This window comes from Triticum dicoccoides, chromosome 7A (genome assembly GCF_002162155.2).
Source record: "Triticum dicoccoides isolate Atlit2015 ecotype Zavitan chromosome 7A, WEW_v2.0, whole genome shotgun sequence".
Classification (NCBI taxonomy): domain Eukaryota; kingdom Viridiplantae; phylum Streptophyta; class Magnoliopsida; order Poales; family Poaceae; genus Triticum; species Triticum dicoccoides.
In genome coordinates this window covers 65,992,319-66,005,561 of record NC_041392.1, presented here as the reverse complement: position 1 = coordinate 66,005,561, position 13,243 = coordinate 65,992,319, and the positions used below count along the sequence as shown (strand labels likewise).

Sequence of the window (13,243 nt, the reverse complement as noted above, 5' to 3'; positions counted from 1 at the left end):
CTCTTATGATAAGCAAAACGTTCTTGAGGGTACACGGGATTTTCATCTAGTCACTTTCACCATGTTGGTTTGATTTGTGTTCGATACTTTGGTAATTTAATATGTGGGTGGACCGGTGCTTAGGTGTTCTTCTTACTTGACCAAACCTTCTACTTATGATTAACCCTCCCGCACAGAGGCGGAGCCAGGATCTCTCAAAGCCCAGGGCTGAAACTAAGCGGCTATACAAAAACACCTAAGATTATTATACCACATGTACCAATGCACGTCATAAGTACACTTGATATTAACAATTCAAAGGAAATATAAACTTCATTATTAACACGAGAGAAAAATTGACAAAAAAATATAAACAGTCTAACAAAGTGCATTGTTGTAAAAGCTAATATCAAATTATTGATGACTTGCTTCATATGAGATCACCATTTCTTCATTTGCAGTAGTTGAGGTACCTAGAGTTGTAAAGATAAAATTTAGGGCCTGTTCGGCAGCTTCCCAACTCCTGAAATTCCTGAAATCCAGCTTCCCGTTTTGTATGCCAGCTTCCGAAATGAAAGCTAATGATCAGAAAACCGTTCGGTGTGCCAGCTCCAGTTTTCTCTCGCAACGTATGGGCTGGCAGCCTTTTTCAGTTGATTCTGGCCTATTGGGAGTTGAGGACATGCCAAACTTGGCCCAAGTTGGAGCTGGCTAGCCCATTAATCTCGTTTCTGGCTTGTAGGGAGGGAAGGGAGTCGCTCCGGTCTTTTCTTCGCTTGACGAAACGTTTTCTTCCACTTCGCGGTGGCAGCTCGCCGTAAATAGTTGGAACTCCAACTCTTTTCGATTTCTGGGATCGACGAAACACAAGCTCCCAGTTTTTGTACGTGGATGCTGGTTCGATCCAGGAAGCCAGCTTCCTGGCGCCGGGCCGTTCGGGCCAGCTCCGCTCGTGGATACGCGGAAGCTGGGAGCTGGCGAGCTACCGAACATGCCCTTAGTGTCCAAAATCAAGAGACTAGACATGGGCCAAATCAATTGTTCAGTTTTTTTAGAACACAATATATCATTATCATGAAATGCACCAGGTAGCTAGTAGGCCCTTTTGTTTCCTCATTGTGTGATTTCGTCTAATAATTGATTTCGGTTTATCAGATAAAATAAAATTGATTGAAATTATACAATTGAAAATCACCAAATAATTGATTTCTGCTGATTAAGAGGAATTAGGGGAAATGTCAGTTGATATAGGTAGAAATTACCTATCATACATCCACATTAGTAGTGGGAGGCCGGGAGCAGATAAGAGCCGGCCAAGTAGATTGTTTAGGCGCAGTAGGGGCTGCTCTGTGATAAGATGATCCGAGCGCCAAGCACCCTGGGCACAGCCGTGCAGGTCAGTTCCGCCCCTTGAAATCCCCTTGTTAGAGTCTCAAGAAAAATGAAGCAATCTCAGGCCATGTGCCCTCTCAGCCGTCGGATCGTTTTTCCGAGCGCGTTTTGGCCGTCGGATCTTCGGGTGGACCGATCCGGGCCGTCCAATCGAGCCCGCAGCGACCCTGGCCGTCCGCGTCGTGTAAAATCGGTGCCCCCCAAGGGCGTTTTAGTCCTTTCACTTTTGGGTATAAACTTTTATCAGCTCCCGTAGAACCCTAGCCGCCTCCTTTCCTCTCCCCTTCCCAGCCGCTCGCCCGCCCGGCCGTCTCGCTCGCCGCCGCCTCCTCTCCTCCCCCGCGCCCCGCTCCTCCCACCTCGACGCCGCCTCCTCTCCCCTCCCGCGCCCCCCTCGCCCTGCCCATCCAAGCTCAGGGTCGAGGGGCGGGCCGGGTCCAGGCGCGGCGGCTCGATGGTGAGCGCGATGGATCTCGAGCTAGCTCGGGCGCGTGGACACGTTGGTGAGCGCGCCAGCGGCCGTGGCGAGCTCGAGCCCGGGATAAACCTAGCATCATGGACGCCGGCGCTGCACCTGCGCCGCTGGTTGGTCCTCTCCGACACCGTCCGGGCCCTCCTGCACTGCATCACCCTCCTACCGCGCCTACTAGACCTACAGGTCCCTCTCCCCCCTTCTCCTCCTAAAGCTAGAGATTTCAGGTCGCTTGGGCGTGGAATAGAAAACCAGATGGATTTCTTTTGGTGTTCATGGAGAGGCAGATCTGGCTTTACTTTTGTCTTCTCATGTGTGTTGTTCTTCAATTTTGCAGGAAGTGCTCATGTATCAAATTCCAGTTGTTACTCAACCTGTAGTGGATTCCATTTGCTGAAGATATCTTCCATTGTCACCAGTGCATCCTTCTATCTGGCCTTCACGGATCAGTGGTTCAACCCTTCTCCTCCTCCTTATTTTCACTATTCTTCTATTAATTCTAGGTTGGATGTATACATGTATGGCCATGTGTTTTTTGTACTCTTTTCTTTTTTGTCTTGATTCTGGTAAGGGACAAAAGAATTTGTGCTTGTTTTTAGTGGGGTGTGGACATATGCCTTTTATTCTTGGCTGGACATTGGTAGGAACCCTGGTGGGTTTGTTCCTTTTTGCATGCAGGAAGGCTATGTTTTTGTACAGGAGTTGTTGATTCTTATTTCTTTACTGCTCTAGCTAGGTTCCAAGGAAGGGGCTCTTTGGAGCTATCTTATTTTGTTAGTTTGCTGTCCAGGGGAGCTTTAGATCTAGAAGCATTTTTTCTGAAGTATGCATTTGTTGTCAAGGAGAGGTATAGTCTTGAGGTCATACGATAATTAGGAGTAACTCTAGAGATGCTTTGGTGTGCCCCTTTTGATTGATGTTGTTGGATGAGTAGTCATATGATAGTTAGGAGTACCGCTGGAGATGCTTTGGTGCTTTGGTGTGCCCCTTTAGACTGGTGTTGTTGGATAAGTAGGTGGATCTGGTGAGAGATAAAGGTGATTTTTTGGATCTGATGCCTGGATGCGGTCATGTGCAGGTGCTGCTGTGTGAATTTGTGCCGCTGTCTCGAATTGGGCGGAGGCTTCCCTGTCAAGAAGAAGGTATCCTACAAACTCCACCCAATTCGACGAGCATTGAGCTGCAGCACCATCTGGTACTTGTACGGTCTGAAAAGCTTGTGCTATGTCACTGATTTCTTGGTGCGATCCATGGTGGTGCAGGTGCAGAGAAGCGTTGGGCACTTCAGTGCAGGCAAGGTGGTTGCCCATGTCCTGGAGGCTAAGATGTTGGCTTTTGTAGCAGCAGATTCCCTATGTAATACTCTATATGCTCCTAAACTATGCCAAATTGCTGATATATTGTCTTCAATCTTGGTAGAAATCTCCAGAGTCCAGAGCACCGCTACATAACCGTGTCTTTTTTGGGATAATCGGTGCAACCTACCATGGTTATTGTATGAAGTTGAGCAAAGTGTAACTAAATAAGTAAAAAGAAACTGACAAAAAAATCAAATATAAAGGGTGATCAACATGTTTTATAACTTTTGAAAGATGTGTCAGTTGATATATGAAATTCAGGACATGGTTTCAGCTTGTAGCAGCAGTGTTATTGTTGGCCTCACCAGTCGCCACACTGAACTAGCGGGGTTGTAAATGGATGCAGTGCATTACAATATGATATCCCTGTCTCGTACATAACAAGTCGGAACTCTTCTATTGCAGGTATCTATCAAGATGGGATATTCAGGTCGCTCTGCGTAGTGGGTGCCTCATCATTTACAGGAAAGTTATTAATTCTAGGAAGCGATTGCGTGCTGATGTAGGACTTGATGAAGGAGAGGTGAGTACATGAAAATATGTCCAGAGAAATTTCTCTTTATTACCTTCCTTTTCTATTTTGAGATATATTCTTCAGTTTCTTTTAACATATATTCTTCAGTTTATTTGTACATTGATGCCCCAGATCTGGTGAGCTTGTTTCTTTTTGAGATATATTTTTCAGTTTACTTGTACTATCTATATACCTAGATTCACTGGATTATCATGTGAAACTGATGTTTCAGTAATTTGAGATTTGTTATTTATATTTGACTGCTTCATTGTTCTCTGAAACTGCAGGTATGTCCCAAGTGAACTGGATTATTATGATGATTTCGTCGATTCATACTCCTTTTTATCCTGAAATAAATGGCTTTCACCTTTGGGCAGTTCAAGTGATGGAAGATATTGTTTCAATGATATTGAAGCTATTTAGATACTATAGCAATTAAGGTTCATTTGAAGTCGCGGATGGATGCATGATTTATGCAGAAATGTATAAGTGCCATGTAGTGGTTAATTAGAGGTATACATTAGTGCATACAATTCTTTTATTCTCTGCTTCATGATCTGGTCAAACAGATACATTATTAGCTTAATTGGAGTATTGTTGGTTAGTGCAGTATCTATAGACTGTTAATATTGTTATTTTTGTTATTCTATGCATGTGAACACTGCCGAAAAGGGTGTCTTTGGAGATTTTCTTTCTTTCAATATTTCCAATTAAAAGGCTAAAATTAACAATTCATTTGTAATTTCAATATTCTGTGAGCCCTGCTGTATATACTGTCAGGCTACACATGTATCTCTTACTATGTCAAGCATTATCAGTTTATGCACAGATTTATCTAGCTTTGCTGTCATTTTTGTAGTGGATGTGTAGGTTTATCACAGTACCCATTTTATCATTTATGGTGTTTGACTGTATCCCGTTCGCCACCGGGCTTATCTAGATGCGTACACTTCTTGCTAGCTCCCCACTTGACAGCCCAAACTCCCCACAGTAGTCCTGCTGCTTGCATTGTGCTTGGGTTCAAAATTTTCTCCTGGAAGTTTTCGTGCAGCTATAGAATTATTTAGAGTATAGTTCCCGGACCTTATTCATGTGTTCTTTTTGTAGGTGTATGGAAGTACAAGTACGCTGCGGCTAATTTGTTCCCTCTTTTATTGTTGTTACCGTGTCCTATCTCAGGTGTTCTTCGACTAAAATCAGGCTGCTCCTGCCATGTCTACCAGTGAAATGCCTCCTTCCATGATAAAGCAGCCTACTCTTAGGTACTTGCACATGGTTGAACCATCGGTTATTCAGGATTTTTTAGTAGTGATTTGGTGCACCAATAAATAGATGTTCCTACTATCTTAGAAAGTTTTAGCACGTGACAGGGGATCAAAACTTGATTTATTGTTTGTGTGCTGCCTAATTTCTTTTGCAGGTACAGATCTTGGTGTTGATTCTGCCTCACCTTTCCAGCCGGCAGTGGTTCGGTTTGCTGCAGGTTTCCTCGGTGTTCAGGTAGCACCCCTCCCCCATTTATTTTACTTAGGTTTGATGCATTTTAGGTATTGTTTGTTGTCGAATGGATTCAGAACCGTTGTACTGGCATAACAAAAATAGATGGTGATGTATCGACACATTCCAAGTTTAGAATTACTTTATTATGTAAAACAAAGATAATCCTTGGTAGAAATATATTGTCAAATGTGTGCTGCAATTGTAATGAGAGATCGAGGTCGGATCAGTATTTTGGTTTTTGTATTAGCAATTTCTTAGTGCCTTTCTTAGTGTGTGTACAGTCCTTCATAGATGTTTACTTTGGTGCCTGCTATTGGTCATAGGGATGATATTTACCTTACTAAAAGGGCAATGGCTCATTACATTGTTAATTCCAGTTGTTTGGTTCAGTGCCGTACAATATGATGCAGAAAACACAATAGTGGTTTTTATTCAGAGAAAGCACTTGATAGGTAACTCTCCTACTCCTTCGTTGCCCTCCCCTCCATCCAGTCCTGCCGGAGCCCCGACGGCGGCGGCTCCCTCCATCTTCCCTTGCTCATCTTCCGTCACGTAGGCGACCTGCGCCCTCAGCTCAGGCTGCTCTCTCTCTCTCTCTCTGCATACCGGAGACAGCACGACTTGAGTTTCTTCTAATCCCTCCCCCTCTTTCTTTGGGTAACATGAGAATAGTACAGAAATCATACGAGTAGATTGCAGCCGAACCAAATACTGCTTGTGCATTAAACATGATTTATTTCACTGGGTTGTTAGCACTGTCTCCTAGATGCAATGCTCCTCTGCTTTCTTCCTATCTCACCAATGGATTCATTTGGACTAAGAAAATGTGCTCTTTTTTGAATCCGTGATGCCACCACTTTCTGCTGTGAAGTACTCTGTAGTGATTCTTACATGATTTCCATACATCAGACTGTGTCATATGTGACCTTTTGCTTTACTATGATGTTTAATTAACGTAAGATGCAATTTTTTTCGAAATATCAACGATTAGGTTATGCTTATTTAGGCCTGAAACCTTTAACTTGCCAAATTTTTATACATAGGTGACCTCTCCGACCTTTTCTACTTCTAGGGATGATGATGGTTTTGAAATTATGATCAGATACTTATTAAGTTCTATTTTTTCTTGTGCTCATGTTTCTATCCTAATCCAAGGAACTGGTTCTTTTTATTTTGTCGATCAGGTACTTCATGGCAGCGCTGTGGACAGCATCACCATAACCACATTGATGGTCCAAGCCCCAACTCACGACATCATTTTTAGTTGGGTTGTGAGCACCTCGACAACTCAACAACAAATATACTTGATGTGTAGCCGCATATACTACATCATCACCGACATCATTTCTATGACATGCTCAAAGTGATGTAATTAACCAAACCATTACTGTTATTAGTGCTTAGTTCCTCCTATATCTTTGAGAAATTCTAATGATGGAATGAATGGACTATATTTCCTTCAATCAGTGGAATATATATTGTGTAACCAGTAGTGGACTGGGTGGTGCTACCATCGTGCTTTGCTATTCATGTAACAACCTGAATCGAATATGAATCACGTTCTACCAAGTTGGATATAATGTCACTGCATTGTAAATTAGTTATTATGTGCTGCAATTCTTCATTGCTTTTGGTATGATGTCAATCTATCAGATTTGAAGCGTAACCTACTGTGTTGGATGGTCGCTGGGTTGGATATGACCGCACCCGGCAGGGGTGTGGGGTGTGGCAAGCCGCACTTTCCATCTAGTTGATGAGGGTTGAAAGTAAGTGGCGTCTACGCTTCGAGCTACGGTTTTCTGTGCGGACGAGATCCAGCGATTCTACAAAATCGTTTTTTAGCATGTGTACGTTTTTTTAGGCATGTAGCCTATGTACGTGAGCTGGAGAGCTCGTTGGGCTGCACACATGGGGCAGGGCCTGTACGGCATGCTTGGGGCTGGGCTTCCTATATGTCTAAAATTCAAAAAACAATTACTCTGGTTATAGGTGTTAGTTGGGCCATGCCTGGGACTGTAGCCCCAACTGCCCTAGGCCCAGTTCCGCCTTCCCGCAAGCATCCGCAACTACGAGAAAAGTATTAAGAATAAATTCTAGTCATAGCATTAAACTTTCGGATCCAATTGGTCCCTTGCAGAATAGCGCATAAACCGGAGTTTAAGCTTCTGTCACTCTCGCAACCCATCATCTAATTGCTACTCCACAATGCATTCATTTAGGCCCAAATATGGTGAAGTGTTATGCAGTCGACGTTCACGTGACACCACTAAGGGAATCACAACATACATACTATCAAAATATTGAGCACATATCAAGTTTACATGATTACTTGCGACATGGTTTCTCTCGTGACCTCAAGAACAAAAGTAACTACTCACAAATGATACTCAAGATTAGAGGGGTATTAAATAGCATAATGGATCTGAACATATAATCTTTCACCAAATAAACCATATAGTAATCAACTACAAGATATAATCAACACTACTAGTCACCCAGAAGCATCAATCTATAGTTCCGTAACAAGATTGAACACAAGAAATGAACTAGGGTTTGAGATGAGATGGTGCTGTTGAAGATGTTGATGGAGATTGCCCTCCCCAAGAAGGGAGAGTTGTTGGTGATGATGAGGACGATGATTTCCCCCTCCGAGAGAGAAGTTCCCGGCGGAATCGCTCCGCCGGAGGGTAAAACTGCTCCTGCCCAAGTTCCGCCTTGAGACGGCGGCGCTCCGTCCCGAAAGTCATCTCCTTATTTTTTTCTACTTCAAAATGACTTATATACCAGAAGATGAGCACCGGAGGTGGGCCTGGGTGAGCACAACCCACCAGGGCGTGCCCGGGCTCCCTGGCGCGCCCACGTGGGTTGTGCCCACCTGGTGGCCCCCCTCTGGTACTTATTTGCTTCAACATTCTTCATATATTCCATAAAAATTCTTCATGAAGTTTCAGCTTGTTTTGAGTTGTGCAGTGTACGTAGCTTAACGTAGCTTTTCCAGGTCCAGATTTCCAGCTGCCGGAATTTTCCCTCTTTGTGTGTACCTTGCAAATTATGAGAGAAAAGACATTAAAATTCCTCCAAAAATCATTATTATGCATAAAAACATCATAAATAACAGTAGAAAAACATGATGTAAAATGGATGTATCAGTCTACAGGTTAGATCTTTTCGATCTATGTTCCTCTTCATAGATGGCGGTTGTTGTTCTGGTGCACTGGTCTTATGGGGTCTTAGCACGACGACTTTCGGACTGTCTAGTACAATAAGATTTGCCCGGCTCCAATGAGGTAGGGGCGATGACAGTGGCGCACCTTCGACTTGCTTCAGCGATTGTAGTTGTCGCTAGATAGTCTACGAATTTGGATGTAATTTTTATTATTTGTGGTGTTTTTGCAATGCCATGATGTTTGATGAATAGATCGGAAGTTTTTTTGAAAAAAAAGTTTAGTAGGCACGTGAATTGGCGAGACATACTCTCGCCTCTATGGGTCGCTCGCTATGGAGATAGCCAGCATAGTTGAGTAATCACTGTGCTTCGCCAATGAAAGTTCTGTTCTTGCAAAAAGGAAGTGGAAGAATCGTTTTTATTCACGAGATTTATTCTGCGTGCCTGCGTGCATCGATCATCATTGTATGCATGGGTGCATCTGCATACGTGCTCCGATGTACTCCCTCCGTTCCTAAATAATTGTCTTTCTAAAGATTTCAACAAATGACTACATACGGAGCAAAATGAGTAAATCGACGCTCTAAAACATGTCTACATACATCCGTATGTTGTAGTCCATTTTTTTTTGCATGGATATGTTGTAGTCCATTTGAGATGGCTAGAAAGGCAATTATTTAGGAACGGAGGGAGTACGTACGGTACGGTTGCATGTATACCACCACTATATACCCGGGGCGGCCAACTCCTGAACGAAGACATCGGCGTGCTCCGGCTTGACGCACTGGGACACGACTTTGACACCGTCCTTCCCCTTGCACGGCGGACACAAAATGCAGAGGTTCACCGCCGTCTGCTCCGGCTTGCACATCGGTGGCATCACCCGCGCTGGACTCTCACGCCCGAAGTCCACCGCGTCGAACCCAATGTTCCTCCAGCTCGTCACAGCCAGCGTGTTGTACTTGGAGTAGCTCGGCGGGGGCGTCTGCTGCTGCCGCCGATGATCCCCACCACCATCGGCGCCCCCACCGCCGTTCATGAGTATGTCCTCCTTGGCAAACCTGATGAGCTTTACCAGGTCCTTGACGTCGCCGCTCGCCACCGCGCCGCTCCTCGCTTGGACCGTCTGCCCCATCAGGCAGTTGCCGTAGTAGCCGCGCTTGCCCCCCACGAGCCCTCGAATGTTGCTCGTGAAGACGAGGGGCGCGGGCGCGTAGGGGTCGGAGATGACCGCGCGGGTGCGGCACTGCCAGATAAGCGCGACAATGGCGTCGAACACCGTGCAGTCGCTGCCGCACTCTGCTTTGATGCGGTTGATCAAGCTCCATGGGACGTTGACGTCGAGGCTCGCCATTTCCTCCATTCTGATGCGCATCCCGGACCGCACTGCGGCGACCATCGGCGGCGGGAGGCGCGGGAGGGAGCTGTCCGCTTCGGATCTGGCCGGGACGACGGACGGCGCTGGCATCCCACGGGCGAGCTCGCCGACGGCCTGCGGGAACTGCGCCATCCCGGTGTCGTCGGCCGCGACGTGGTTCCACGTCACCCCGACGACGAACCCACCGCAGGCGAACTCGGTCACCTGCACCAGCAGCAAGGCGTCGCTGGGGCGGCAGTACGCGGCAGGGTAGCGGACGGCGAGGTCCCCGAAGAGCAGCGGCCACGTCGCGACTTGGTCCAGGGCACAGCTAGCACACGCTCCCACGAACGGCACGCCCTCGCCCGTGCACGAGATGTGGATCGGCTCCCCGTCGGCTCCGGCGACGAGGCGGCCGGCCATTGGGTGATAGTGCACCAGTGCCTGCGAGAGGGCCTTCCTGATGGTCTCCACGGGTCGTCGATTGGCTGGTCGAAGACGAGGAGCAGCTGGACCGGAATGGGGGCGAAGCACTTGTCGAAGGAGGAGAGGTTGATCACGCCGCCGGTCGCCGTCCTCAGCTCCGACGGGGCCACGACCACCACCGGCGATGAGTTGGTCACTGCGATGCTCATTATGCTGTGATTGTTCACACTTATAATTCGAAAGATGTTGTCCTGTGTGCCTTTAAAGTTACCTAGCACAGTGACATCTGGTCAATGTATTTAGCATCAAGTTAGTGCTAGATACATCTATTTAAGATACTCTCTCCTTCCATTTATATATGGTCTAATACGTTTTTCGAGGCTAACTTTGATCAAATACTAGGGCAATAATATATGACATGCAACTTACATAAAGCACATCGTTAAATTCGTGTGTGAAAGGAGCTTTCAATAATATAATTTTCACATTGTGCATGTCATATACTATTAATCTTGTCAAAAGTCAAAAGCGGTCTTAAAAAATGCATTAGGCCCTATATAGATGAAAGGAGGGAGTACAAACTTGGGACAAGCTTTTCCGGACGGAGGGAGTAATTATAACGTAACTTTTCATTGAAATGGGCGAGATCATTTGAAATAAGAAAAAAAATGGGTTTTTCATGAGTGAAATATTGTTTTCCCAATGACTGAAAGTATTTTCTTAAATGAGTAAATTCAGTTTTTTAGAATGCGTGAGATATGTTTTTTTCAAATGAGTGAAATCTGTTTTTAAAATGAGTGAAATTATGTTTTTTATGAAACATATTTCAATGTATTTTTCAAGTTCGTTTATTCTGGTGTGTGAAAAGATGCAAAACTTGTTATCTACAAAATGTGAAACTCATATTTGTCAACATGTTAACCTTATTTCACTCAACTTATTGAAATTTCAAGGAAATCAGTTTTTGGAACTGAGTCAAATTGGATTTTGAATATAATTGAAACACAACTTTTCATTGAAATGAGTGAAAATTATTTTCTGAAATGAGTGATATCCGTTTTATAAAATAATGAAATACATTTTCTAAAATGAGTGAAACTATGTTTTTGAGTAAAGTGAAATCAGTTAATTGAAATGAGTGAACTTGGTTTTTGGAAATCACTTCTTAAAAATGAGTGAAATCTGTTTTTCTAAATCCCTAAAATCTGTTACTTGAATTACATGATTTTTTTTGAAAGGAGTGAACTATTATTTTTTAAATATGTGAAATCATTTTTTGATATGAGTGAAATCTATGTTTTGAATTGAGTCAAATTTGTTTTTTGAAATCAGTAAAATTAAAACTAGTTCAAATGTATCCATAACTGATCATATTCTAAAGATATTCTTGCTATGATTTAAAAAATATTTTTTTCTTCCAAAAACGGGTTCTCATTCCAAAGATATACATTGTTGAAAAATTCTCAATGAAATTAAATGGAAGTATTTTGATGGGGGGAGATAGAATATTTTAACATGCATGCAATGGTGCAATGTTGTGCTTCTCTCCATACATTCTCTCTCTCTCCTGACAAAAGTTGAAAAGACATGCAGAGGCCCCACATGTATTATCTTTGTATTCCATTCACATGTTCTATACCAGAAATAGTTGCACGAATCCCTAGAGTTGCGTGGACGGTTGATTCTTCACCGCTACATACTGGAACTGGTAAATTTACTTATTCGGCTACCCATGGTGGTGGTAGGTAGGAGGTGTACTATGGTAAGTTTAGGCCCACGAAGACTAATCAAAGGTGAGTGCGTCGATAGTCACGGTGCATTGCTTCCGTTCATCCATGCGTTAATGGGTCTTTGGCGAGTTGGGCCCCATTTAGACTTTAGTTTCTTTTGCTTCTTGCCTTGATTGTTGACTAGCCCTTTATTTTGTATTCTCCTTTGACTTGTTGACAATGGAATAATTGCTTAAAGTTTTGTTGACCATATTGGACCTTGTGGACTGATGACCCACAAGTATAGGGGTTCTATCGTAGTCCTTTCGATAAGTAAGAGTGTCGAACCCAATGAGGAGCAGAAAGAAATGATAAGCGGTTTTCAGTAAGGTATTCTCTGCAAGCACTGAAATTATAGGTAACATATAGTTTTGTGATAAGATAATTGGTAACGAGCAACAAGTAACAAAAGTAAATAAAGTGCAGCAAGGTGGCCCAATCCTTTTTGTAGCAAAGGACAAGTCTGGACAAACTCTTATATGATGTAAAGCGCTCCCGAGGACACACGGGAATATAGTCAAACTAGTTTTCATCACGTTCATATGGTTCGCGTTCGGTACTTTGATAATTTGGTATGTGGGTGGACCGGTGCTTGCGTACTGCCCTTACTTGGACAAGCATCCCACTTATGATTAACCTCTATTGCAAGCATCCGCAACTACAACAAAAGTATTAAGGTAAACCTAACCATAGCATGAAACATATGGATCCAAATCAGCCCCTTAGGAAGCAACACATAAACTAGGGTTTAAGCTTCTGTCACTCTAGCAACAAATCATCTACTTATTACTTTCCAATGCCTTCCTCTAGGCCCAAATAATGGTGAAGTGTCATGTAGTCGACGTTCACATAACACCACTAGAGGAGAGACAACATACATCTCATCAAAATATCGAACGAATACCAAATTCACATGACTACTAATAGCAAGACTTCTCCCATGTCCTCTGGAACAAACGTAACTACTCACAAAGCATATTCATGTTCATAATCAGAGGGGTATTAATATGCATATAGGATCCGAACATATGATCTTCCACCAAGTAAACCAACTAGCATCAACTACAAGGAGTAATTAACACTACTAGCAACCCACAGGTACCAATCCCGGACTTGGAGACAAGAATTGGATACAAGAGATGAACTAGGGTTTGAGAGGAGTTGGTCTGGTGAAGATGTTGATGGAGATTGACCCCCTCCCGGTGAGAGGATCGTTGGTGATGAAGATGGCGATGATTTCCCCCTCCCAGAGGGAAGTTTGCCCGGCAGAACAGCTCCGCCGGAGCCCTAGATTGGTTCCGCCAAGGTTC

General features: G+C 44.0%; 1 long non-coding RNA gene and 1 pseudogene across 4 annotated transcripts; one reads left to right on the top strand and one right to left on the bottom strand.

The window, feature by feature from the left end:
• Positions 1–1,651: 1,651 nt before the first annotated feature.
• LOC119330540 lies at positions 1,652–6,819 on the top strand. Of its 4 annotated transcripts, none has more exons than XR_005160154.1 (9): positions 1,652–2,029; positions 2,181–2,295; positions 2,922–2,985; positions 3,112–3,199; positions 3,607–3,724; positions 4,003–4,228; positions 4,823–4,977; positions 5,136–5,215; positions 6,400–6,819. It is a non-coding gene; the product is annotated as an uncharacterized LOC119330540 (long non-coding RNA). The 4 variants fall into 4 exon arrangements; XR_005160152.1 differs by having other exon boundaries at positions 3,106–3,199; positions 4,093–4,228; XR_005160153.1 differs by having other exon boundaries at positions 3,106–3,199; positions 4,895–4,977.
• Positions 6,820–9,105: 2,286 nt separating this feature from the next.
• On the bottom strand, positions 9,106–10,379 carry LOC119333106 (annotated as a pseudogene).
• Between the last annotated feature and the right edge of the window lie 2,864 nt (positions 10,380–13,243).